The following is an 8396-nucleotide window of genomic DNA, read 5'->3' on the forward strand; positions in this document are numbered from 1 at the left end:
GTGCCGACTCCTGTTTGGAAAGTTTCTACAAAAGCAGAAGAAAGCCACCACAAGCATAATCGGCTGCTTACCCGTAAACATCTATTCACGGGGAGAAGAAACTCCAGGACGCTTCCTCTCGTTCACGCTGTTCCCCCAGCGTCGTCCCTATGAAGCACCCGGTGTAAGTAGGGGCAGGGGGTGTGTTCTACCGATCATGTGATGAGTCATGGGACCGCCCTTACTGCGTGAACACAATAGAGCGTGGGGACTCCGATCAAAGTACCGATCTCTGTAAACAAAACGAAGGTGATACAGCCATTCTACAACGTGAGCAAGTCGTGATCTGTAACGCGGATAAAAAACAGTAGCATCAAGTGTTAGGAAAGGAGACAATGTAATGTTGAACGGGAACCATTTAAGCAGATGTCAGGCTCCCAGACCAACACATGGAAAGAATGACCATTATAGTGGTAAAAAATAACGTGTCATAAGACATCAATTGAATAGAAGCAACAAGTATGTTGCAATGCCCGTCTTATTGTTCATTAAGGCCAATAATTGCTGACTTGGTAAGAAATATTAGCAATTTTTCTTTGAACAGAAGTTTATCTGTTTTGTTATCGTTTGTTTGAGACTTATCTAGTTGCCATAAGATAGTCCATTGTACATCATCGGGGCTATGTTCTATGATGATAAAGTGATTTACAAGTGGGGCTGCAATATTTTTCCTTTTAATGCAACTCCTGTGTTCGCTAATGCGACTCTTGACTTTCCTTTCTGTCATCCCAACGTAGAGCCTATGACAAGGGCACCATATAGCATATACCACATCGGTGGAATTGCAATTAGTAAATTGATCTTGTGTCCAAGGTCGTTTCAAGCCTATGTCAACTTCTTTTGTACGGTTGGTGTACTTGCAATTAATGCAATGGCCACAAGGAGAATGTTCCGTGAGGGTAGGGAGACCCCAGGTTTCCGTAACACTTGTCGCATGCACTTGTTTCTTTGTGATGTCATTCATTGTAAGCAATTCTTTCAAATTGGAAGTTCTTTTATATGCATACATGGGGAACTCTAAAGGACATTCACCTCCAGCCAAAATGTGCCAGTTCTTTCGTATTATTTTAGTAACCTTGTTGGATCTAGGGCAAAAAAGTGCAAACAAAAACAATTTTGTTAGTATTGGGCTCCTTCTGATGGTATTCTAAAAGTGCCTCCCTGTTGTTATGTTTAGCTCTTTTTAAAGCCCTTTTGACTATTTTCGGGGGGTAGCTCCTGGCCTCCAATTTCAATTGTGCTGCTTCTGTCAGGAACGTGTGATTGAGGGTGCTATTTCTCTTGAGGCGTAGAAACTGCCCAAATGGTAAGTTTTCCCGTGTGTGCTTAGGGTGGCAACTATCAAATTTTAACAGAGCATTACAGTCCGTGTGTTTATGAAATGGACTGACCTTCAGAGTGGAACTGGTTTCATCCACCTCAATGGTGATGTCCAAGAAGTCTATTCTCTTTCTACTGCAGGTGTACGTAAACTTGAGGAATTGATTCCTCTGATTAATCCATTGAAAAAATTCTGCAAATGACTCTTCTGTGCCATCCCGATCAATGAGAATGTTGTCTATGAACCTCCTCCATAAGGCAATCTTGGTGAAAAAGGGTTAGAGAGAGGATAAATATGTTCAAGCTCAAAATGTTCAACGTATAGATTAGCTGCTGTCGGCGCTACCGGACTTGGTGGTACAATTTACCGTTAAAATAAAAGTAATTTTCGGTAAGCGCCATCTCTGCACATCATAAGATAAAACTGTTCGGTATCGAGCCTGCAGTTCTTTTGGATGAAAGAACGACTTCCAGCACCTCTAAGGTTTCTTTCTGTGGGATACATGTGTACAAAGCTATAATATCAAGACTTGCTAATAGTTGTGTATTAGGGTCAAAGCTCATATTTTCCACACAATTAATAGCTTCCGTAGTATCCTGTATATAGGAGTACATGGTGAGAACAAACGGTTTGAGGTACTTGTCAGCTAGCTTGGAAAGAGGTTCTAACACAGAGCCGGTGCCTGACACAATCGGACGGCCCAGAGGGTTCGTCAAAGATTTGTGTATTTTAGGTAGAGTGTAAAATTTTGGGATAGATGGTTTAGATACACATAAGTAATCATGTTCCTGCTTACAAATCCAGTCTCTCTCAAAAGCTTTGTCTACTTTATTACGTATCAAGGCTGACAATCTCATGGTAGGGTCAGTTTCAATGGGAGCATAAAAGGTGGTGTCTTCTAATTGCCTGTATGCTGTCCTGTCTTGAATAACAACTGCTCCCCCTTTGGCGCTTTGCGTATCACTATGTTCTTATTGTTAGCCAGACTTTTCACAGCTGCCCTTTCGGCATTACTAAGATTCTGAAATGTGGGACCTAGAGGAGTACTCTCCAGGAGCTTCAAATCTTTCCACACTCTTTTCTCGAAGACTAAAGCTTCGGGAGTGTGACTTGCTGTAGGAGGGTCAAAAGAGGATTTGTTGCGTAACCCACTCTCATTACTTTCTTTGTCGCAGCGCTCTTCAGCAAAAAATTGTTTCAAATGAATCTTGCGCTGTAGTTGTTCGATTTCCATATGTGTCCGAAAGCTGTCGTACTGTGCTGTGGGCACAAAACCCAAACCTTTATTCAAGATCAGTTCTTCCACAGGTTCTGGTTGATATGTTGACAAGTTGACTAATAGGGATGATTGCTCCTCGTTCTCCTTTCGTCAAGGTCCCAATTTTCCCCCATCGCGCGCTTGTCCAAAAAAGAGACCGTGGGTATACTGCTCGTTCGTTGTTGTTGTTGTGGTGGTGGTAATTGTTGTCCCGGGGTAAACTCGTTATAAGCTCCACCTCTTCTTTGGGGTCTCCTATTGCGATTGCTACCTCGTTGTTGGCGACCTTGGTTTCTGTAAGGTCTTTGTCCATTTCCTCTGTTGAACTCACCTCCATTTGAACTTCCAGAGCTGAAGGAGGTGTTTGCCCTTTGTCTTTGATGTCCTTGTTGAGACATATAGGGAGAAATATACTCCTCTTTAGTGTATTGGTATGCATTTTCATGGGAAAATTGAACCAAGTCCTTACGGATCCTTGTAATGCGTTCCTGTGTACAGAAACCTTTGAATCCGACCATTTCTCGCGTGATTTCATCTAATCCTCTTTTGTAAGTTTCCAGCGGGACACATTTTTTGATGGCGTCATCCATTGTTTCTAGATCTCCTGTAAGTTTTATGGTCATCGTGCACGCTGTATCGATTATCAGAATCACCCAATCACGGCCACATTTATTAGCTATGTAGCTCCATTGTAGTATGAAATGTTTGTTGTCAAAAAATAAACGGGGTTCATTGTGCACTACAAGTCCTTGTGGTAAAGTGCCTGATCTTAAATATTCTATCATGATGGGGCCGTGTAATTCCGTTCTGATAAGTCTTTTTTTTAATTGAACCAACTCATCCCAATTACCCATCCCACCCTCAGATTATTTTATGCGTCTGTCTTCCATCTTTGTATATTCCAAATATTTGAATTATAAAGGGTGCCAACACGTCCCTAAAAAAAGGAAGAAATAGACCACAGCACATACTGTCTAATGAGTATGGATTCTTCTTAACAACACAACTATACCATTGATTGTGCCCACGGACCAAAAAGGTTTATAAGTATGCCCAAAAGTTCAGAACATATAAAACATCCTCAATGATACCAGCTATACCACATGCAATACGTGCCCAAAACAGCACAGTAGATGAAACCGTGCATATGTCTGCATTGCAATGGCATGTCTCCATTGGGTATTATTAGTGGCAGAAATTAAGAGTGATCACTAAGGTTTATGTGAAGAGTCGACTAGTTTGTTTGTGTATTTGTATTGAAAAAAGGTGTCGAAGAGTGACATATGTGTAAGGAAACTGAGAGAAAGTCAAGGAGTCACATTGTCTGCCTAGGGAACCTGTCGGTACTGACCCAGAGGTAGAGTGAGATCATTGGAGAAATAAAGGTTTTGAGCGGCGATTGTTGGAGCTCGTTCATATTTGTTGTTTTCATAAAGGTATTTTGTAAATGCTGGTAAGTATTGACAGACAATTGTGACTTTTCCACAATGGTAGACATGACTCCTCTGATGCATGTATGTAAGACATTGCCAAAACACATACCACCTCTCACCACGTAAGGAGCAGGAGCTCCCCAGCGATGCGGTAGGCTGCAGGAGCAGCCTCCCCCCTTGCATTGAATCCAGGATGCTGAGGTAGGCCACAGGCATATTACCAGCTGCTGCGTGCCCCTCGTGCAAAATTCCGATCTTTTATCCAAAAATCCTGAAACCGCTACGAGAAGCCGTTCCTTTCACATCCACCATGCCATCTAGATTCGTTTTTTGCTCATATGCCCATATTGCAGGAAAATTGCCACTGCCATCATTGGAACACACGAGGTTCTCCAAATTCCAAGATGGCCTCCGCCACCAAGGCACCTTGTCCTCTCCCCTGCCTGCCTCCCCATAGCTCGTAGCCTCGAGCCGATTGGCCAGGTATCCTTCCAAACCTGCCACGATTCGCCGGCATGCGAGAGAGCCGGCCCACGAGGTAAGGCTCATGAGAGAAGGCTCTGACTGAGCTGACCGAGCGCTACCAGCGCCAGGCGACATCCTTATGCCCAAACTGCTGCTACTCATCTTGTCTCCTGTGCCCCTCCTGCTCATTCATCCAGCGGTGCTTGTCTACCTGCAACGCAAGGTAATCCCGCCACACGCACCGCCACTAACGTACTTTTTGACTTTAGGATACGGCGCTTTGCTTTGCGTCTACAATGCATGCCCCCAGGCTGTTACCGACATGCTTTCTGTAGCACCCAATGTTTAAGGCCTCACTGTACGTGTCTAGCCGAGCAGAACACTATCCCTGTTGCCTATGCCTACTTACGATGCTCCCCGTTACGCGTGCCGACCGACAGCACGATATGTAAGCTAACTCCCTTACTTCCGGCATTGTCTAAAACACGGTGCGCCCATATTCCGACCTGCTCTTCTTGTACGTTACATTGCTTAGCCTAATAGTGTCTGATGTGTAACACCCAGCCTGATGCGACACACCTTTCGAACTATGCTGTATACATTGCTCTGCCCCCGTCCTGTTATGCCCACTTTTGATGTAAACCTCAGGTTATCTGTATAGCCCTATCTTGCCACGCCTCCCAATTTGAAATTGAGACTGTTTGCCCACACTTGTTACCAGACTAGCACATCAGCATTGCCCAATCTCGTGTGCCTTATAATTGAATTTGAGACTGTTTGCCTACACGTGCTGCTAGCGCATCTGAATTGCCTAAACTCGGTGTGCCTTATAATTGAAATTGAGACTGTTTGCTCACACTTGCTGCTAGCGCATCTGCATTGCCTAAATTCGTTGTGCCTTATAATTGAAATTGAGACTGTTTGCTCACACTTGCTGCTAGCGCATCTGCATTGCCTAAATTCGTTGTGCCTTATAATTGAATTTGAGACTGTTTGCCCACACTTGCTGCCAGCGCATCTGCATTGCCTAAATTTGTTGTGTCTTATAATTGAAATTGAGACGGTTTGCTCACACTTGCTGCTAGCACATCTGCATTGCCTAAATTCGTTGTGCCTTATAATTGAATTTGCGATTGTTTGCCCACACTTGCTGCTAGCGCTTCTGCATTACCTAAATTCGTTGTGCCTTATAAGTGAATTTGAGACTGTTTGCCTACACTTGTTGCTAGCCTAGTGCTCCTGCCTGTGCATCTGCACTGCGCCCACCTCTCCTCTAACTGTGGTAACATGTTACCACACCTGTCCACCCTAAGGTCTTTCCTTTCCTTATTACAAATACCACTTTTAGTGTGGGTATCTACCTGGACGCTCTACCTCTCATCAACACACTTAGCTGCACTTAGCACCTTGCACAATACATCAATGGCCAGCACCTACAGACCTGCTGACATTTATCCAAGTACTGGACCTCAAAACCACAACATCTATGTCAATGCTCCAGCATTATGGCCTGACCATTTTGCCAAAAAACCTACACCTAACCAACCTTTCCCCACCGCCCTAAGAAACAAAAGACTAGGCTCTAGACTCACAGCCAAGAAGGGTCACCCCATGTACCCGAGCTTACATTTGAAAACTCCGACGCTTAGCCCGCCCCAACTAACATCCACCCCACTTATGCCCCATTGTCCTCAGACCAACCTTGCTTCAACAAGCAACGTCGGCTTGATCAAGGCTGCGCTGAGCAACGCAAGGTCCTTAGCTGCCCACGCTCTGGACATTGCTGATCTTATCAAGACTCAGGAACTTGACCTCATCACCATTTCTGAGACCTGGCTACACGCCACATCTGGCCCTGCACTCTCCCTGGCCATCCCCTCAGATTACTCCATCATCAGATGCGACCGTACCTCGAGAGGTGGCGGAACTGCATTTATCTACAGAAACTCACTAGGACTTAGATCCATCCCTAGCATTAAGGTGGAATCCGCAGAGCTACTCTCTGTCAAACTCCAACTTTCAGCCAACCAAACAGTCATCATCCATCTAATATAGAGACACCCTGGTCCTCCCACAACCTTCGTAGATGACATCTCCGCCGTAGTACTTGATAAAGCGAAAGCTAATTCTCAAACCATCATTCTGGGAGACCTTAATCTAGGCTTCCAAGACCCCAATGATTCCGCGGCCCTCGACCTCGCCAACACCCTAACAGATCTAGGATTCTCACACCATATACAGGAACCCACCAACATCAAAGGGCGGTCCCTTGACTGGCTCAGTGACACCAACTGCAATATCCGCTTACTTTCGAACGCCCCCTGCATTTGGTCAGAGCACCACATTATCACCTTCAGTATTGAATCAGCCTCCCTACCCTCGCCTCCTGTCGCCCCGGCCACCCTCACCAGAAACAAAAAGAACATAACCACAGAAAAAACTACTCCCCCTTATTCTTCCCACCCTTAATAAGGCTCCTGACTCGTGCCCGGACCCTACCATCTTAGCCGACACGAACAACCAGTCAGTGCTAGCAGCCATCGACCCCATTGCCCCGCTCAAATTTAGGAGACCAAAACAGCGCGCTCACCTTAACTCATGGTTCACTCCCCAGCTCAGAGTGTTACGCAAAGAGAAACGTACTGCAGAGCCACGCTGGAAAAGCCACCCTTCTGACACCCATAAGGACAGTCTTCTGCTAGCCACTCTTAACTATAAAGAAGCCTTACTCCAAGCAAAAAAAGATTCCTACAACATCCGTATTGTGTCAGCCAAGTCTAACACCAAGGAACTATTCAAAATACTTAAGGAACTTGAGACACCTGCAGCCCCCCCGACTCGTGTACCAAAGATAGTACCTGGTGCACAAATATTCAGACAGCACTCCTGGGTAAAATTGCCACCCTCTGAACTAAAATTAGAGAAAAACAAAACTCTCTACAGTCAGACCAACCTTTGACCACACCCATACTTAATACTCACCAAGCCAATCCCGCTCATAAACCCTTCTCCTTCTCCCCGCTCACCACCCTTGAAGTAGAAGGAATTATAAACAACCTCAAACCGTCCAACTGCCAAGGCGACCCATGCCCGGCACCCATCATCAAGGAAGCATCTCACGACTTAGCCCCTTTCATCACAGCATTCATAAATGCCTCTTTTAAGACGGGTATAGTCCCGGATAACCTAAAGGATGTGTGGGTTATCCCACTTCTCAAAAAACCCTCCCTTGACCCTAACATCCCAACCAATTTTAGACCAATCACTACGGTCCCGTTCCTGCTCAAGATCTTGGATCGTGCAGTTTACCTGCAGATTCAAGAATACCTCGAATCCAACAATCTTCTGGGGCTAAGACAATCAGGATTCCGTCCTAAACATGGCACGGAATCAGCCCTGATTGATCTGAAACTCAGATGGAGACACTTAAGGACAATGGTAAGTTAGCCCTACTCCTTCTACTTGACCTCTCCGCGGCCTTCGATTTGGTCAACCACCAAATACTCTGCCAGCATCTTAAATCTGCGGCCCACTTCTCTGACTGCCAATGCTTGGATCCATTCATTCCTGAGTAACAGATCCATGAGGGTCTTCTCACCTACAGCATCGGCAGACCCCTCCCCCATTCACTGTGGCATTCCTCAAGGCTCCTGTGTGTCCCCTACATTGTACAATGTATTTACCAAGCCCCTCTTCGATGTGCTTGATTATCTGGGTGTCTCCTACACCAACTACGCGGACGATACCCAGATACTCATTCCTATCACAGGTGACTACACAGCCGACACCAAAGCCTTGAATGATGTCTACCTGGTCATTCAAGCCTGATGGCACATCACAAACTTTGTCTTAACGATGATAAGACCGAGCTCTTACTACT

Source organism: Ambystoma mexicanum, chromosome 2p (assembly GCF_040938575.1).
Source record: "Ambystoma mexicanum isolate Mex_15411 chromosome 2p, UKY_AmexF1_1, whole genome shotgun sequence".
NCBI lineage: Eukaryota > Metazoa > Chordata > Amphibia > Caudata > Ambystomatidae > Ambystoma > Ambystoma mexicanum.